This window comes from Oncorhynchus mykiss, chromosome 32, assembly GCF_013265735.2.
Source record: "Oncorhynchus mykiss isolate Arlee chromosome 32, USDA_OmykA_1.1, whole genome shotgun sequence".
Lineage (NCBI taxonomy): Eukaryota > Metazoa > Chordata > Actinopteri > Salmoniformes > Salmonidae > Oncorhynchus > Oncorhynchus mykiss.
This window is the reverse complement of record NC_050572.1, coordinates 41740316-41747644: the sequence shown is the minus strand read 5'-3', so window position 1 is coordinate 41747644 and position 7329 is coordinate 41740316. Positions and strand designations below refer to the sequence as shown.

The window sequence follows — 7329 nt, the reverse complement described above, 5'->3', positions numbered from 1 at the left end:
GGCACCTAAAATAGTTTAAGCTCTACAAGCCAATATGTATTTCATATACAGTTATTTGCATTGGGGGCATGTATTTGACCTTGGAACATGTTTTAAAACCCACATTTAATGCAAATGTTACGTAAATATGAACAAATATGAATTATTGTTAATGTTTCATATATCATGAAGTTATTGACACTTTTGTACTATTACGTGGGGGACTTTTATTGTGAAATTCTTTCTAACGTCTGTGACCCGGAAATATATTTATTTTACTGTTGCTCATCCAAAGAAAGGTAGCTTGCTAGCTTAACCGCCTTGTTTACAATTAATCAATCGCTGTAACGAGTTTGCGGTGTGTCTTTGGAAATGTACAGAGTTCTCCTTCTTCATCCCATTTCAGGGAAAAGAACATGAGCAAAGATTCACAAATGAGGGCAGCAATAAATCAGAAATGAATTGAAATGGGGGAACGGGATCGGTAAGCAAAACACATTCACATGTGTGTGTAGTGTAACGCAACTGATGGAATATGAAACAAAACCAGCTTGTTGAAAGCTAACAGGCAGATAAAAACAGCACGTACGGACATGCTATTCTTGTACATTTGATTTGACCAAGATTGATTGCTTGACCACAGGTTGAAAGAACTGCTCAGGGCGAAGCTGGTAGAATGTGGGTGGAAGGATCAGTTGAAAGCACACTGCAAAGGTATTTCTGTCTTCCTGCCTGTCAATCTGTGTATGTGGCTTGAGGAGAAGGGGGGGGGGGTTAGTTGTTGTGACCTATATATCACTCAGTCACCTGTAGTATTTTTGTATTTTATTCCGGATCCCCATAACATACACATCACTCAGTCGATGCAAGCATCTGAACCATTTGGCCCTTGAGACATTTCCCTGCTCTTCTTCTATGCAGGTGTTATCAGAGAAAAGGGCTTGGAACACATAACAGTGGAGGACCTGGTAGCAGAAATCACACCAAAAGGAAGAGGTATGCAGAACATAAATACTCACCACACCATTTCAGCTAATATGTTATTGTAGATAGCTTTTTGTTCCTCCTGAGTCTCCAACTACTATGGAACTGTGACTTTGCTAACAACTATGTTATGTTATTTTTCTTGCAGCACTTGTACCAGATAGTGTGAAGAAGGAACGATTATCAAATCAAATCAAATCAAATCAAATTTTATTTGTCACATACACATGGTTAGCAGATGTTAATGCGAGTGTAGCGAAATGCTTGTGCTTCTAGTTCCGACAATGCAGTAATAACCAACAAGTAATCTAACTAACAATTCCAAAACTACTGTCTTGTACACAGTGTGAGGGGATAAAGAATATGTACATAAGGATATATGAATGAGTGATGGTACAGAGCAGCATAGTCAAGATACAGTAGATGGTATCGAGTACAGTATATACATATGAGATGAGTATGTAAACAAAGTGCCATAGTTAAAGTGGCTAGTGATACATGTATTACATAAGGATACAGTCGATGATATAGAGTACAGTATATACGTATGCATATGAGATGAATAATGTAGGGTAAGTAACATTATATAAGGTAGCATTGTTTAAAGTGGCTAGTGATATATTTACATAATTTCCCATCAATTCCCATTATTAAAGTGGCTGGAGTTGAGTCAGTGTCAGTGTGTCAGTGAGCAGCCACTCAATGTTAGTGGTGGCTGTTTAACAGTCTGATGGCCTTGAGAATCAAAACTTTTTTAGCTCAACACTCTACCTTGTGAATGAGGCTGTAGATTTTTTTTTATCTCAATACATTTGTTTTTTGCCGCTGATGTTATGTTATTTTTACTTTGTTTTTTTTATATTGATTTAGTTTGTTCTTATGCTACAATTTTAACAATAAAGCCATTGTTATGTTTTGTCATTAAAAGTCCAGTAACATCCTTATTGTAAATTCCATCTTGGACACTTTCAAAACTAAAAGGTGCATTTTTTTGACAGAAGTAGATTTTCTTATGTCCCCTTATTCAATGATAATTGATGCCACTTTACATAGCTTCTGTCTCTGACGTTTCAACCAAAAATACACCATAACAATAAGTCTTACTTAACTACCATCATCGCATGACTTAGTCAAACCTACCTGTGGAGATGTTTCCATAGAGGCCTCATATTACACAATACGTTTTGTTTCCTAGTGAATGAATGCGTCCTCAGATGTTATGTCAAAGTACTTTGTGGTTAGGTCATTGTATCACTTGGCAGTTAGGTCATTGTAACACTGCTCATGTGAAAGAAGCCGGGTTGCTCTTTTCTATTGTGCAATGTGGGTAGATTTATTGTTTTGTCTTGACAACATCTCATGAAATACAGTAGAGTAACATAATTGCTTCCAGTCCTGTCCTGCTCTTTATGCAATACAATTCTGACTGCAGGAATGTCCACCAGAGATGTTGCCAGATAATTGAATGTTAATTTCTCTACCATAAGCCACCAACTACGTTTTAGAGAATTTGGCAGTACGTCCAACCGGCCTCACAACCAAAGACCACTTGTATGGCGTCATGTGGACGAGAGGTTTGCTGATGTCAGAGTGCCCCATGGTAGCTTTGGGGTTATTTTATGGGCAGGGCAGGCATAAGCTACGGACAGCAAACACAATTGCATTTTATCGATGGCAATTTGAATGCACAGAGATACCATGAAGAGATTCTGAGGCGCATTGTCGTGCCATTCATCTGCTTCCATCATGTTTCAGCATGATAATGCACAGCCCCATGTCGTAAGGATCTGTACATTATTCCTGGAAGCTTAAAATGTCCCAGTTCTTCCATACTGAGCAGACATGTCACCTATTGAGCATGTTTAGGATGCTCTGGATCTACATGTAAGTTATCGTGTTCCAGTTCCCACCACAGCCATTGAAAGGTTGCAAGATGCAAATGGTGGTCACACCAGATACTGACTGTTTTTCCTGTCTACGTCCCAACTTTTTTAAAGGTATCTGACCAATAGATGCATATCTGTATTCCCAGTCATGTGAAATCTATATATTAGGGCCTAATGCATTTATTGCAATTGACTGATTTCCTTATATGATCTGTAACTCAGTAAACAGTAAAATCTATGATTGTTGCATGTTGCGTTTGTTTTTTTAATGTTTAGATCAAGCAATATCTGAATTAGATAATGACGTAAACGTCCAGTCTCGAGTTTTAAAATGTACCTTACAATACTTTACCGCAAACTCATCCATTTTACTATGGTTTTATTCATTTTCCTAATTTTCTCTAACTGTAAGATGTAAATATTGTGTTTTTTATTGTTCCTGGAGGCTGTTGCTGTCGTGATAACCAAAAGATACCTGTGTTGTTAGTAACTAAGTAATCTCAGCACCCAAGAACGAAAATCTCACTCCAGTATATGTTACATAATGGAAAAAGGCCCGACTGTCTCCCAAGATCCTGGTGAACTTTTACCGCTGCACGGTCAAGAGCATTCGGACTAACTGCGCCACAGTCTGGTTTGGCGGATGCTCCATGGCCGACCGGAAGGCCCTGCAACGGGTGGTGAAAACAATCCAGCACATCACTGGTGCCCAGTTCCCTGCCATCGTAGACCTCTAGCGCAAGCGGTGTCTGTGTTGGGCGCGCGGCATCATCAGGGACCCTTCACATCCTTGCCATAAACTGTTTGCCCTCCTACCATCAGGCAGGCGGTATAGGTCTCAACGTTCCCACACTAGCAGGCTCAAGAACAGTTTATTTCCAGCTAACCCTGCTGAACTCTGTGACATGGCACTAGCCATATCCACCCGCCCACCACTTAGTACTGCCTCTCAGGGATCTTGCTGCATTACTCTCTTTACGGTACTACTGGACGCTGATATTGCTTTGCAAAATACATTATTCAGTTGTACATGTACATGTCTACCTCTGTAACCTCATTGCTGCTATCCCTGTATTTCAGGAATAGCATGTCTCCTTACACTTTCAATTTGCCTTCATTGCACATTTAGACTTGCCATTTGTACTTGCCATTTGCCTTCATTGCACATTTATGCATCCCACTTAATAATATACATTGTACTTAATTGTTTCACTTGTACATTTTTTGTACCCTTTTATTTGCACTTCTGGTCAGATGCTAACTGCATTTCGTTGTACCGTACATGTACTTGTTCAATGAAAATAAAGTTTCATCTAATCTAATAATGTCTGTCCGTGACAGATTACTGTGTGAGTGACCATGCATTGAAGGTCACACAGCTATGGCTGAACCTGTCCCACATAATATTCTCCTTTTGTCCCTTAACAGTTTTTAAATTATTATTTTTTCATTTCTAATTTAACCTTTATTGTAACAGGGAAGACATATTGAGAACTAGGTCTGTTTTACAAATGCGTTAGAGTACCTGCTGTCCTTTCTTTCAAGTTTGACTATTGTCCAGATATGTGGAGGTGATTAACCTCTTGTTCAAGTTCGACTATTGTCCAGATATATGGAGGTGATTAACCTCTTGGTGACCTGTCAACATGATGTGAAAGAATCCCACTACTTTTCTTCTACACATGACTGCTCACATATGAGCAGTTAAAGTTACAATCTGTAATTCCAACAGCCTGACCCTGGCACCTGGGACTGGGGAAATGTAACCACTCAATTTTGTGGATGGAGCTATGGATGCAAGGACTGACAGTCCATGAGTTTGGCATGTTTTATTTAAGTTGCGGCTTTATATAGTTAATTTTAAAACAAAAACATAAACAAAAGAGTAATACCGCTTTAAATGTAGGTTCAGGATATAAGGCAGTTCTACAGCAGAAAAATAGACCTTTAAGTGCCTTGAAGATGTTTTTTGCAAACAATGCCAGTACATTTTAAAGCCATTTTAAGAAGGTTCCTTGTTTGACATGTAAGCTCTCATATTTTAATTTGAATCGATTTGTAACTATAATTCATAAAAGTTTTAATTTATGTTTAATGGTATATAGAATATCAATGTCTCCCTTTAATTAAATCCTTATGTGAAGAGATCATTGGAATATCTTCATAAAATATCCTGTGGCCCTCCATCCTCAAGAATACATTAATTTTTAGGGTAAAGAATGTTGTTTAAATGTTGTTTTACATTTAAACATAGCATGTGGCGATTTTTGGCAAGGCAAGTGTTTCATATTTTACAGGAAAATTTGTGACTGGAAAATGGAATAAAAAGCATAATTTATAAACCACTGTCATAATCTAATATAACGTTAATACATTTTTCTGCAAACCTATATGTTTGACATGCAGAAACAAGTTAAACTTCTTTAGATTAATCAATGAAATCATTAATGAATTAGAGGTCATATGTCATATGTTTGATTAATAAGTCATCAGAATGCTCCCTTAAGTGTAGTTATTTCCTTGAAATGATACTATTGAACTGTGCATGCAGGCAAGTAGGCATTGTGTAATTTGTAAGATATGCCTTCATATGATTTTCATATTTTAAATGATATGAAGTTAAGAGGAAGATAAGACCTCTTTCCCTTCTGATAATTTTGTTGTGTGACAGTTTAATGTGTGTGTGTTTGTGTCACTTGAAGTGTGTGCGTGTGTTTGTGTCACATTATTGACAAAGCACAAGCGTCCTGATTGGGGCAGGCGCTGTGAGCTCAAGAGGCTCTCTCTCTCTCTGTACAGAGACATATAGTGTAGCCTATCTAAACATTTTGCCCGACAGGTAATTTCTTATCTCAACCAATTTAATTTTGACTTATATTAATAGGGTATTTGTGTGTATGCATGTGTCTGTGCCTATGTTTGTGAAGCAACACAAACATAGGCACAGACACATGCATACACACACACAATATGCACACGTACATGGATTTTGTATTGTGTATATATGTGGTAGTGGTGGAGTAGGGGCCTGAGGGCACACAGTCTGTGAATGTATTGTAATGTTTTTAAAATTTTATAAACTGCTGCCTTGGCAGCAGCTAATGGGGATCCATATTAAATACAAATGTTTAGGCACATTTTTCATTTAAAGACTAATTGCAGATTTAGCCAATTTCAATAATAGCCTATTAACTGTCTGAAATAAATTGGCTTTGAGGAAGTATAACTGAATTGTCATCATACAATATAAATGCTTATAGCACCTGTATGCATGCTAATTTATTATGTAAAATGTTGCAGTGGCGTCGAACAGGCCAGTTGTAGCTGCTGAAGTTGCGTCATCGGATGGACCCATTGTGGCGACGTCGGACCCATTGTGACAACGGGCCATTCCCACTGTCTCCCTTAATGGGTGATTATTCTGTCATGAATTTCATTAAGCCCAAATTACGGCGTGCCGTGTGAAAGCACGGGGACGAAGACCAAACAGACATATCAAAACATAGGGTAGAAACCCAAAACAAAAGAGCGTGGAGTACCTCGAATAAATAACACATGCGCACAATGATTAACACGGGACAAGGCCCGTAGTCATCTGCACGAAAGCCAAAACACATAGCACAGGTACTCACACGCACCAACGGACATAGTAACAATAATTGACAGCCCAATGGAAACCAAAGGGCACATATATACAAATACTAATCAGTGGGAATAGGGGACAGGTGTGCGCAATGAAAGTTCCGGAGGAATCCGTGAAACTATAGAATATTCAATAGTCCTACAAAAGTACGCAGGCATCGCAAGGATGGAGTGTGCTAGACAGCATTGACACTTGCCGCTTGCCTTTTTCCTGTGGTGTTGCTCAAGTAAGATTAACCTTCAATATTTAATGCTATTTATATATTCTGTTATTAAAAGATTGTTTATTATATTAAGTCCCTGACTATTCACATCGTTTCACTCACCAGACGCTCAAAACATTACCAGAGTGACCCCAAGAGTTGGGAGAATAAATGGAGCTGCACAACAATTGAGGGAGAAGGTAGGATGACTACTGGGGCCATGTCTCCAGCAGCTCTTTGTTTTTTCAATGGATGTAACCTTAATATGAAGACGCTCTTAGCTGGGAGGTGACATTCATAATTAGGCTAAACGTGACAATTTCTTATTTCTACAGGGTTCACCCAGGGGAACCAGTTCGGGCTCAACGCAGAGAGCCAGGACTGTCGGACACCCTGACAATTTCCTGTGATGTGGAGAGAGACTCAACTCATGGCAACCAGATCATATGCTACACCGGGCAGGCTTTTGACAGGTGTTATCAGGATTTAGATCTTAAAATGACATACTGTAGGTCTATTGTTTTCCTTACCATGGAAGCAGTCTATGAACAAGGTAAGGCAAGCAATATTGGGTGAACAATAAAGAAGTTTCTAACGAATGAAAACAAACCCTGCACTTTCGGATTCAGATAATT

General features: G+C 38.7%; 1 long non-coding RNA gene across 1 annotated transcript; it reads left to right on the top strand.

Moving 5' to 3' along the window:
- The first annotated feature begins 254 nt into the window (after positions 1-254).
- LOC110529149 lies at positions 255-1357 on the top strand. Its single transcript, XR_005041294.1, has 4 exons — positions 255-463; positions 623-693; positions 901-975; positions 1112-1357. It is a non-coding gene; the product is annotated as an uncharacterized LOC110529149 (long non-coding RNA).
- Positions 1358-7329: the final 5972 nt, after the last annotated feature.